We start from the raw sequence: 12,492 nt of genomic DNA on the forward strand, positions 1-12,492 counted from the left end.
GGAAACATATGTGTAGTGAGGTGTATGAGCCTCTGGTCGAATATCAATGGCCACACAACCCCCATTTTTGTCAAAAATAGCCATGAACGACCATTTTCAATAATACCGAAGGGTAACACGTACGGATTTTTGACCTAGAAATGGCCTCCACCAGAAATCCAAGAATGTGATCTATGGCAAGGAAACATATGTGGGGTGAGGTGTACCAGCCTCTGGTCGATGATCAATGGCCACACAACCCCCATTTTTGTCGAAAATAGCCATGAACGACCATTCTCAATAATACCGAAGGCTAACACGTACGGATTTTTGACCAAGAAATGGTCGCCACCAGAAATCTTAGAATGTGATCTATGGCAAGGAAACATATGTGGGGTGAGGTGTACGAGCCTTTGGTCAGTGATCAATGGCCACACAACTCCCATTTTTGTCGAAAATAGCCATGAACGACCATTTTCAATAATACCGAAGGCTAACACGTACGGATTTTTGACCAAGAAATGGTCTCCACTAGAAATCCAACAATGTGGTCTATGGCAAGGAAACATATGTGGGTGAGGTGTACGAGCCTCTGGTCGATGATCAATGGCCACACAATCCCCATTTTTGTCGAAAATAGCCATGAACGACCATTTTCAATTATACCGAAGGCTAACACCTACGGATTTTTGACCAACAAATCGTCTCCACCAGAAATTTAAGAATGTGATCTATGGCAAGGAAACATATGTGGGGTGAGGTGTACGAGCCTCTGTTCGATGATCAATGGCCACACAACCCCCATATTTGTCGAAAATAGCCATGAACGACCATTTTTAATGACACCGGAGGCTAACATCTACGGATTTTTTTACCAAGAAATGGTCTCCACCATAAATCCAAGAATATGATCTATGGCAAGGAAACATATGTGTAGTGAGGTGTATGAGCCTCTGGTCGAATATCAATGGCCACACAACCCCCATTTTTGTCGAAAATAACCATGAACGACCATTTTCAATAATACCGAAGGCTAACACATTCAGATTTTTTGACCAAGAAATGGTCTCCACCAGAAATCAAAGAATGTGATCTATGGCAAGGAAACATATGTGGGGTGAGGTGTACGAGCCTCTGGTCGATGATCAATGGCCACATAACCCCCATTTTTGTCGAAAATAGCCATGAACGACCATTTTCAATAATACCGAAGGCTAACACGTACGGATTTTTGACCAAGAAACGGTCTCCACCAGAAATCCAAGAATGTGATCTATGACAAGGAAACATATGTGGAGAGAGGTGTGCAAGCCTCTGGTTGAAGATCAATGGCCACACAACCCCTATTTTTGTCGAAAATAGCCATGAACGACCATTTTCAATAATACCTAAGGCTAACAGATTCGGATTTTTGCCCAAGAAATGGTCACCACCAGAAATCCAAGAATGTCATCTATGGCAAAGAAACATATGTGGGGTGAGGTGTACGAGTGAAAGGGAAATGTGCCCTTGGGCCATTTCTATAAGATTTTGGTGATTAAGTGCCCAACACAAATTAAGGGAATGAGTATATGCCAAATGGTGGACAAAGTGCAAATCAATACAAAGGTATGATTCTAGACTTAGTACATTGGTTTTTGTGTACTAACATATTTGTCTAAGTGCTAGAATCAGAGAAAAGACAATTGGAAAAGACTGGGCTCAAGCAGCCAAGACTCTGCTTAGTCTGGGTGCGCCAGGCTGGCTCTGGTGAAAAGGCCGCTCTCGGGAATTCGTCGGCGGCGTACGGCTAAAATTCACCGGACTATCTGGTGTGCACCGGACTGTCCGGTGAGCCAACGGTCGGCTGGGCCAACGGTCGGCCGTGCAATCCACGCGTGACGCGTGGCCGGGCCAACTGTCTGAAGGGGGCACCGGACAGTGTCCGGTGCGCCAACGGCTCCAAATCTTCAACGATCGGCTGCGCCAGAATAGGAAAGAAATCCGCACCGGACAGTGTCCGGTGGTGCACTGGACTGTCCGGTGCGCCAGTCAACAGAAGGCAAGAATTGCCTTCCTGGAATGCTCTCAATGGCTCCTAGCTGCCTTGGAGCTATAAAAGGGACCCCTAGGCGCATGGAGGAGGACACCAAGCACACTTTGAGCATTCTTGATCATTCTCACTCCGACTTTGCGCACTCGTTTGACATTCTTAGTGATTTGAGCTCCGTTCTAGTGGTGAACTTTGTGATACTCATTTGAGCTCAATTCTTGGCTGTGTGTGTGCGTATTTGCAGTGGATTTGAGTGTGTTGCTTCCCTCCCTTACTCTAGTGCTTTCACTTTGATTCTTATTGTAAGGGTGAGAGACTCCAAGTTGTGGAGATTCATCACAAGCGGGAAAGAGTAAAGAAAGAAGAACACCGTGGTATTCAAGTCGATCATTGAATCACTTGAGAGGGGTTGAGTGCAACCCTCGTCCGTTGGGACGCCACAACGTGGAGTAGGCAAGTTTTGTACTTGGCTGAACCACGGGATAAATCCTCGTGTCTCTTGTGCTTGTTCTCACTGTGTCTATTGTATTTCACAAGAGATCTCCTATAACCACTTGATTTCATTGTGCTAACTCTTAATCAAGTTTTGTGGCCTTAAGTGTTAAGTTTTTACAGGATCACCTATTCACCCCCCCTCTAGGTGCTGTCAACGAGCCTCTGGTCGATGATCAATGGCCACACAACCCCCATTTTTGTCGAAAATAGCCATGAACGACCATTTTCAATAATACCGAAGGCTAACACATTCGGATTTTTGACCAAGAAATGGTCTCCACCAAAAATCAAAGAATGTAATCTATGGCAAGGAAACATATGTGGGGTGAGGTGTACGAGCCTCTGGTCGATGATTAATGGCCACAAAACCCCCATTTTTGTCGAAAATAGCCATGAATGACCATTCGGTGGCATTGATGACGAAAGGTTAGGCTGCATACGAGATCAGACTGGTGCGGAGGTTATCAGTACTCTATCAAAGAGTATCGGTTTCCCGAAGCTCGAAACAGATATCAGCCGCTACCGACGACAATACATTGTCGGCAGTTTGTTTTATTCCAATTTTAAGGTAAACAACTTTTGTCTAACCTTTATTATTTGTAATATCAAAAATGTTTTCTAACGAATGTTATCTGTCCGCAGAGTATGCTTTTGAGCAAGGCTTTAAAAATGCAACAGGACTTAGAGGATAAAAAGCACGAAGTTATAATTGAGAACTTGGAGAACATGATAAAAGAGCAATCAGTTGCCATCGAAAAGAAAAACTTCGAGCTTCAAATAGCCGAAGGCTTATTAGCGAATGCTGAAGCCAAAATAACAGAATTAAATTCGAAGCTTCTTTCTCAATCAGAAAATTTCGAACAATAAAAGCTGAAGCTTGATGCAAAACTTGAGGCCGAAATCCAAAAAAGTTCGGAGCTGAAAGAATCTTTGACACGCCTTCAGAATAAATGCCTGGAGTTCAGCAATCGATGCGTTCAACAGCTGAAGCAGGTGTTCTATTTTGTTGGAGCCAGCAGCGAGATTTTCATTCCTTCGGCTGAAGACCAGCCTGGTGCCTTCGAGCATATTGAAGGTGAAATTAATGATCTTGACGAAGTCATAGCTGGGCATGGTGACTTCTGTGCCCTGGTTGCTTCTCGGGGCACAACTGTTGCTTTTTTGAAGTCTGGCTGTGAACACGGAAAAGTTGTCAATAGACCCAACTTCAGCTTGTCATCAGCAGACTTAGATAACATTCCCAACCTGGCCCAAAGTATTGCGAATAGATTTATAAAATTAGTATGGTCAAAGGGTGGACGGAGCAAAGCTGGTGATGAAGCTCGAAGCCACCTTAAGCCGGTAACAAAATCATACCTTATGCTTACCTTTTCTTTTGAATTTAGAATTTATCTTATAATACTTACATATAGGATGACCAAGACGAAGCTAAAGCTACGAAGTAGAAAGACGAAGCTCCATAAATGCTGACGAAGCTCGAGTAGTCTGTAGAAATAGCTCAAAAAACTCCTATGATAACTTGTATAAAGTATGATGTAATTAAATCTCACTTTGTGAACTTTATCCATACCTTGTAATATAATCTTACCTTTCCGTCAATGTATAAAGTGCTTTGGTGTGGACAAAATTAATATTTTTGAGCCGAAGGCGAAAAACACCTTCCCTTCTTTGCGTACACAGCGAAGCATAAAATTGCATCTTTTTCCCTTTTTTCCGAAGCTTTCTCTTTCAAAGCCGAAGCAAGTGTGTATGTTATGATGATGATCCTATGTATGTCTAAGTGAATGTTTATGAATGCAAATGTATGATGTAATGTATCGTGCAAATGAATGTTCAAAGACACATACGAAACTATAATCACAACTCTTATTCCCTTAGGAATAACAATTTTTTGCCGTTTATTTTTCGGCTTCACCTCTTATTTTTCGGTTTATCAACGCTGACTTTTCGCTGTAAGCCTCCCTTAGGAGCTTCTTCGCCTTTTATTTCAGCGGTATTCACGTTGACTTTTCACGCTTCGCCTTATATTTCGGCGGAATCAGCGTTGACTTTTCGCTATAAGCTCTGCGTTCCCTTAGGAACGACTTTTGAGCAGAAAACTTACGCTGTGCTCCCTTAGGAACGGCTTTTTGTAGCTTCGTCGTGCTCTGCATCCCCTTAGGGACGTCTTTCGAGCTTCTCCCTGTTTATCCTTTTTCTCTTTGCACTCGATGGTGTATGCCCAGTTTTTACATTTAAATCTTCGGGGGATATTGCTCTTGTAGAGCTGATATAAGAAAAAGAGAAATTACATGCTATGGCCCCATTAAAAACCTTTCTCCCCCTTTGGAAAGGAAAAGGGTGCCATAGGAAAGAATAAAAAAGATTACATCAGGTTACACATAATACCGCCGAAGCTCATCCGCATTCCAAGATCTAGGAATGTCGTTGCCGTCCATATCCTTCAACCTGTAGGAACCGAGTCTTGACTAAGATACTACCAGGAAAGGTCCTTCCCACTTCAACTGTAGCTTGCCTACTGTATCTGGGTTGGCAACTCTCCGAAGTACCAAGTGTCCTGGCTTAATATTTTTTAACCGAACCTTTCTGTCACGCCATTTTATTGTTTCGGCTTGATATTTATTGATATTCTCCACAGCCTGAAGCCTGATCCCTTCTATAGCATCCTTTGCCACAGAATAATCAACTTCGTCCTCTGCCGAAGCCACTGTTCTTATTGATCCTGTTTTAGCTTCTTCTGGGGTTATTGCTTCGCCACCAAACAGCAATTTGAATGGTGTAAAACCTGTTGACATTGACATTGTTGTGTTGTGGCTCCACACCACTTTGATTAATTCGTCTGGCCACTTCCCCCTGGGCTAGTTGAAGATTAACTTCATTATTCCTGTCATTATAATGCCATTAGCTCTTTCGACAAGTCCATTTGACTCCGGATGCCAAACCGATGCAAAATGGATCTTCGTGCCAATTTGTTCACAAAACTCTCTGAAAGCTTCGGCATCAAACTGTGTTCCATTATCCACGGTGATGGTCTTCGGCACTCCGAAGCGACACACAATATTTTGCCAGAAAAAATTTTGAACAGTTATCGAAGTTATTGTGGCCAAAGGCTTCGCCTCAATCCACTTAGAAAAATATTCTACTGCCACTACAACAAATCTTAAATTCCCTTGTGCTGGTGGAAGTGAGCCTAGCAAATCAAGGCCCCACCTTTGCAATGGCCAAGTGGGTTGTATTAATTGAGTTAGAGACGAAGGTTGTTTTTGATCTCTTGCACATTTTTGACAACCTTCGCATTTTTGGACTAATTCTGCTGCATCCGAAGCTGCCTTCAGCCAATAAAATCCTTGACAAAAAACTTTACCCAACAAAGGCCTAGATCCAATGTGAAATCCACATAGGCCTGCATGTATTTCTTTCATTAGCTCTATACCTTCAGCTCTGGATAAACATTTGAGTAAAGGAGAATAGACTCCATGCTTATATAACTCCCCTTCTATTATTACATATGGACGGGCTCTTGCCGCTATTCTCTTATGATAAGCATCGTCATCTGAAAGGAAATTGCCCTGAAGTAAAGACATGATCTCAGTTCTCCAATCTTCGCTATAGACAGGAGATATATTGAGCACTGCTCTTTCAAGAAGGTCAATCGAAGGTGCTTTTATTGTTTCAAAGAATACTTCTGAAGGTAAGGGCAGCCCCTGTGCCGCTGACTTGGCTAGTAGATCAGCGTGCTCATTTTCTCCTCGTGGAATGTTCTTGACAGAAAACCCTTCGAAGGAAGCTTTAAGTCTTCGAACTGTATCCAAATATTTCTCAAGCTTCGGATCTCTTGCTTTGCAACTTTTGTCAACATGGCCAGAAATAACATGGGAATCAGTTTTTAGAACCGCCCTTCTTATCCCCATTGCCTTCAACTTCCGAAGACCCAAAAGCAAAGCTTCGTATTCAGCAATATTATTTGTACTACTGAAATCAAGTTTCACTGCGTAGCATGTTCTGATTTTGGAAGGTGCAATTAAAACGGCAGCTGCACCTGCCCCGAAGGTTCCCCAGGAACCATCGCAGAATACTGTCCAAGCTTCGGCATCTTTACTTGCTTCTTCCTCATGAGCCCCTGGCGTCCAGTCGGCGATGAAATATGCTAGCGCCTGGGACTGAATCGAAGATCTATGCAAATAATCAATGCTGAACTCATTGAGTTCCACAGCCCACTTTCCAATCCTTCCAGTAGCTTCTCTGTTTCTCATAATATCCTTCAAAGGCTGTGATGAAGGAACAATTATATGGTATGCTTGAAAATAATGTCGAAGCTTTCTAGAGGCCATTAAAACAACATACAACACCTTCTCCAATTTTGTATAGTTTTTCTTTGATAAACTGAGAACTTTGGAAACAAAGTATACTGGAGCCTGATTTTTCAATTGCCCTTCAAGCTTCTCCTGAACAAGCACCGCACTTACTGCAGAGTGCAAAGCTGCCACATACAGCAGCAGAGGAGCCCCTGGCGCTGGTGGAGTTAGAGTTGTTAAATCTATCAAATACTGTTTCAATTCATCGAAGGCTTTTTGCTGAGTTGATCCCCATTGAAAAACTTCGGCTGACTTCAGCACTTCAAAGAATGGTAAATTTCTCTCTGCTGATCTGGATATAAATCGATTCAAAGATGCCAATCTTCCTGTTAGCCGTTGAGCCCCTTTCTTTGTGCTTGGCGGCTCCATCCGAAGGATAGCTCCAATTTTATTTGGATTAGCATCGATCCCTTTTGTTGAAACCAAACAACCAAGGAATTTCCCCTTCTTTACCCTGAAGACACATTTTTCCGGATTCAGCTTCAGACCAGCTTGCCTAAAATTAGTGAATGTCTCCTACAGATCAGCAATGTGATTTTCTTGCTTCGTGCTTTTTACTATGATATCATCAACATATGTTAACACGTTTCTGCCTATCTGAGAATGAAGGACCTTTGCTGTCATTCTGCTGAAGCTCCTCCAGCATTCTTGAGGCCCTCAGGCATCCGAAGGTAACAATATGTACCACTAGGGGTGATGAAGTAGGTTTTTGGCTCGTCTTCCTTCTTCATCCAGATTTGATGGTAGCCTGAATAAAAATCTAGTAAACTCATGAGCTCTGACGAAGCTGCTGCGTCTACCAGAGAATCTATCCTTGGTAATGGAAATTCATCCTTTGGACAAGCCTTGTTGAGATCAGTAAAATCAATGCACATTCTCCATTTACCATTGGCTTTCTTCACCGTAACAGTGTTAGCTAGCCATTCTGGGTATTTTACGTCTCTGATGACTCCAGCGCTAAGGAGTCTTTTCACTTCATTACGAGCACCTTCAGCTTTGTCATCAGACATCTTCTGAAGCCTCTGCTTTCTGGGTTTGAAGGATGGATCAACATTGAGCGAGTGTTCAATAACATCCCTGTTGACACCACAGAGATCATTAGATGATCATGCAAAGACATCTTTGTTGTTGAACAGGAACCTTATTAGGGTTTTCTCCTGCTCTTCAGACAATTGAGATCCCAATAGCACCTTCTGCTCTACTATATCGTCACATAAGAGCATGGGCTTCGGTTGGTCAGCCGAAGCAGCCTTCTCCCTTCTGTACTTGTATTGCTCACAAGCTTCTGCTCCATCTATGTTATGGATTGCTTTTGAATCTGTCCAATTTCCTTTGGCCTTTCTGGTAGCTTCCTGACTTCCATGAATAGCAATAGGCCCTTGATCCGAAGGTATCTTCATGCAAAGATATGCTGGGTGAAGAATTGCTTCGAACGCATTGAGTGTTCCACGACCAATGATTGCATTATAAGGGTATTCCATGTCAACAATATCAAACACAACTTGTTCAGTCCTTGTATTGTTAATAAATCCGAAACTTACTGGCATCGTGATCTTGCCGAGTGCTACAATCTGCCTTCCTCCGAAGCCACAAAGGGGATGTGTAGCATCATGGATCTTATCTTCGGGCTCTTGCATCTGTCTGAAGGCCTTAGCAAATATAATATCCGTTGCACTGCCTGTGTCAACCAAAACATTGTGTACCAGAAATCTTTTGATAACACAAGAAATAACCATAGCATCGTTGTGAGGGTAATCCTTGAGCTGAAGGTCCTCTTGGGAGAAGGTAATCGGGATGTGGGACCATCTTGACTTGATGAAGGGTCCTTGCACCCCGACATGCTGTACCCTTCTCTGTGCCTCCTTCTTCTGCTTCTTGTTGGCTGGCTCTGAGCATGAACCGCTTGTTATCGGGAGTACTAGCTTCGGAGCCGAAGCAGCTCCAGCTTGGTTGTCGAACGAAGCCATCAGTTCAAAAAAGTGGAAGTGAGTTCACCGGAGGTGAGCGCCAATGTTGGGGACTTGTTCTCAAATGCTATGAATTAAGAACAAGGCAACACAAAAATGTTAAGTATTAATGCCCTTCGTCCGCCGAAGCATTATCTCCCTAATGATTTAATGAGCTTCGGACGAAGGTCATGAGTAAAATATCACGAAGATCTCACCTTCGTGATCAGACTTGTAAAACAATGAACATGAAAAATGAAATATGAAGTATAGAACATTTAGGGGAAAAATGTACCAAAAACAAATAATATTATTCACATATTTTATTATATGAATATAAATATTAAAACATAGTATTTGGGCACATTTATACCTTCGCCTTGGCGGAAAGCAATAATTCAAGCGTAATGTGCCAGCGATTACAGGATTGCGTGAACAGTGACGGGGTACTGTTCACCTAATTATAGGCACAGGGTGCAACCTGCGTAAAATTACATTTATGTCCTTTACAATCGACTACAATAATGACACAAAACATCACGGGTCTTTAAGTCAATCCATCTTTAAGTCGGTTCGGCCCTTCATCTTGAGATCTCTCATTGTGCCGAAGCTCTATAAGTAATAGCTTCGGTGCTTGCTCCTGAGAAGATCTTCCGAAGGTGTTCTCTTTCTTTAGGATCTTCGGCTACGAAGCATACCCCCAACAATACCGAAGGCTAACACCTACAGATTTTTGACCAAGAAATGGCCTCCACCAGAAATCCAAGAATGTTATCTGTGGCAAGGAAACATATGTGGGGTGAGGTGTACGAGCCTCTGGTCGATGATCTATGGCCACACAACCCCCATTTTTGTCGAAAATAGCCATGAACGACCATTTTCAATAATACCGAAGGCTAACACGTACGGATTATTGACCAAGAAATGGTCTCCACTAGAAATCGAAGAATTTGATCTATGGCTAGGAAACATATATCGGGTGAGGTGTACGAGCCTCTGGTCGATGATCAATGGCCACACAACCCCCATTTTTGTCAAAAATAGCCATGAACGACCATTTTCAATCATACCGAAGGCCAACACATATGGATTTTTGACCAAGAAATGGTCTCCACCAGAAAACCAACAATGTGATCTATGGCAAGGAAACAAATGTGGGGTGAGGTGTTCGAGCCTCTGGTCGATGATCAATGGCCAGAACCCCCATTTTTGTCGAAAATAGCCATGAACGACCATTTTCAATAATACCGAAGGCTAACACCTACGGATTTTTGACCAAGAAATAGTCTCCACCAGAAATCCAGAATGTGATCCATGGCAAGGAAACATATGTGGGGTGAGGTGTACGAGCCTCTCGTCGATGATCAATGGCAACACAACCCCCATTTTTGTCGAAAATAGCCATGAACGACCATTTTCAATGACACCGAAGGCTAAAACCTACGGATTTTTGACCAACAAAATGGTCTCCACCATATATCCAAGAATGTGATCTATGGCAAGGAAACATATGTGTAGTGAGGTGTATGAGCCTCTGGTCGATGATCAATGGCCAAACAACCCCCATTTTTGTCAAAAATAGCCATGAACGACAATTTTCAATCATACCGAAGGCTAACACGTATGGATTTTTGACCAAGAAATGGTCTCCACCAGAAAACCAACAATGTGATCTATGGCAAGGAAACATATGTGGGGTGAGGTGTACGAGCCTCTGGTCGATGATCAATGGCCACAACCCCCATTTTTGTCGAAAATAGCCATGAACGACCATTTTCAATAATACCGAAGGCTAACACATTCGGATTTTTGACCAAGAAATGGTCTCCACCAGAAATCAAAGAATGTGATCTATGGCAAGGAAAAATATGTGGGGTGAGGTGTACGAGCCTCTAGTCGATGATCAATGGCCACACAACCCCCATTTTTGTCGAAAATAGCCATGAACAACCATTTTCAATAATACCGAAAGCTAACACGTATGGATTTTTGACCAAGAACCAGTCTCCACCAGAAATCCAAGAATATGATCTATGACAAGGAAACATATGTGGGGTGAGGTGTACGAGCCTCTGGTCGAAGATCAATGGCCACACAACCCCTACTTTTGTCGAAAATAGCCATGAACGACCATTTTCAATAATACCGAAGGCTAACAGATTCTGATTTTTGCCCAAGAAATGGTCACCACCAGAAATCCAAGAATGTGATCTATTGCAAGGAAACATATGTGGGGTGAGGTGTACGAGCCTCTGGTCGATGATCAATGGCCACACAACCCCCATTTTTTGTCGAAAATAGCCATGAACGACCATTTTCAATAATAACGAAGGCTAACACCTACGGATTTTTGACCAAGAAATTGTCTCCACCAGAAATCCAAGAATGTGATATATGGCAAGGAAACATATGTGGGGTGAGGTGTACAAGCCTCTGGTCGATGATCAATGGCCACACAACCCCCATTTTTGTCGAAAATAGCCATGAACGATCATTTTCAATAATACCGAAGGCTAACATGTACGGATTTTTGACCAAGAAATGGACTCCACGAGAAATCCAAGAATGTGATCTATGGCAAGGAAACATATGTGGGATGAGGTGTACGAGCCTCAGGTCGATGATCAATGGCCACACAACCCCCATTTTTGTCGAAAATAGCCATGAACGACCATTTTCAGTAATACCGAAGGCTAACACCTACGGATTTTTTAGCAAGAAATGGTCTCCACCAGAAATCCAAGAATGCGATCTATGGCAAGAAAACATATGTGGGGAGAGGTGTACGAGCCTCTAGTCGATGATCAGTGGCAACACAACCCCCATTTTTGTCGAAAATATCCATGAACGACCATTTTCAATAATACCGAAGGCTAACACCTACGGATTTTTGACCAAGAAATGATCTTCACCAGTAATCCAAGAATATGATCTATGCCAAGGAAACATATGAGGGGTGAGGTGTACGAGCCTCTGGTCGATGATCAATGGCCACACAACCCCCATTTTTGTCAAAAAAATAGCCATGAACGACCATTTTCAATAATACCAAAGGGTAACACGTACGGATTTTTGACCAAGAAATGGTCTCCACCCAAAATCCAAGAATGTGATCTATCGAAAGGAAACATATGTGGGGTGAGGTGTATGAGCCTCTGGTCATTGATCAATGGCCACAAAACCCCCATTTTTGTCGAAAATAGCCATGAACGACCATTTTCAATAATATCGAAGGCTAACACCTACGGATTTTCGACCAAGAAATGGCCTCCACTAGAAATCCAAGAATGTGATCTATGGCAAGGAAACATATGTGGGGTGAGGTGTATAGGCCTCTGGTCGATGATCAATGGACACACAACCCCCATTTTTGTCGAAAATAGCCATGAACGACCATTTTCAATAATATCGAAGGCTAACACCTACGGATTTTTGACCAAGAAATCATCTCCACCAGAAATCCAAGAATGTGATATATAGCAAGGAAACATATGTGGGGTGAGGTGTACGAGCCTTTGGTCAGTGATCAATGGCCACACAACCCCCATTTTTGTCGAAAATAGCCATGAACGACCATTTTCAATAATACCGAAGGCTAACACGTACAGATTTTTGACCAAGAAATGGTCTCCACCAGAAATCCAAGAATGTGATCTATGGCTAGGAAACATATGTGGGGTGAGGT

Source organism: Zea mays, chromosome 5 (assembly GCF_902167145.1).
Source record: "Zea mays cultivar B73 chromosome 5, Zm-B73-REFERENCE-NAM-5.0, whole genome shotgun sequence".
NCBI lineage: Eukaryota > Viridiplantae > Streptophyta > Magnoliopsida > Poales > Poaceae > Zea > Zea mays.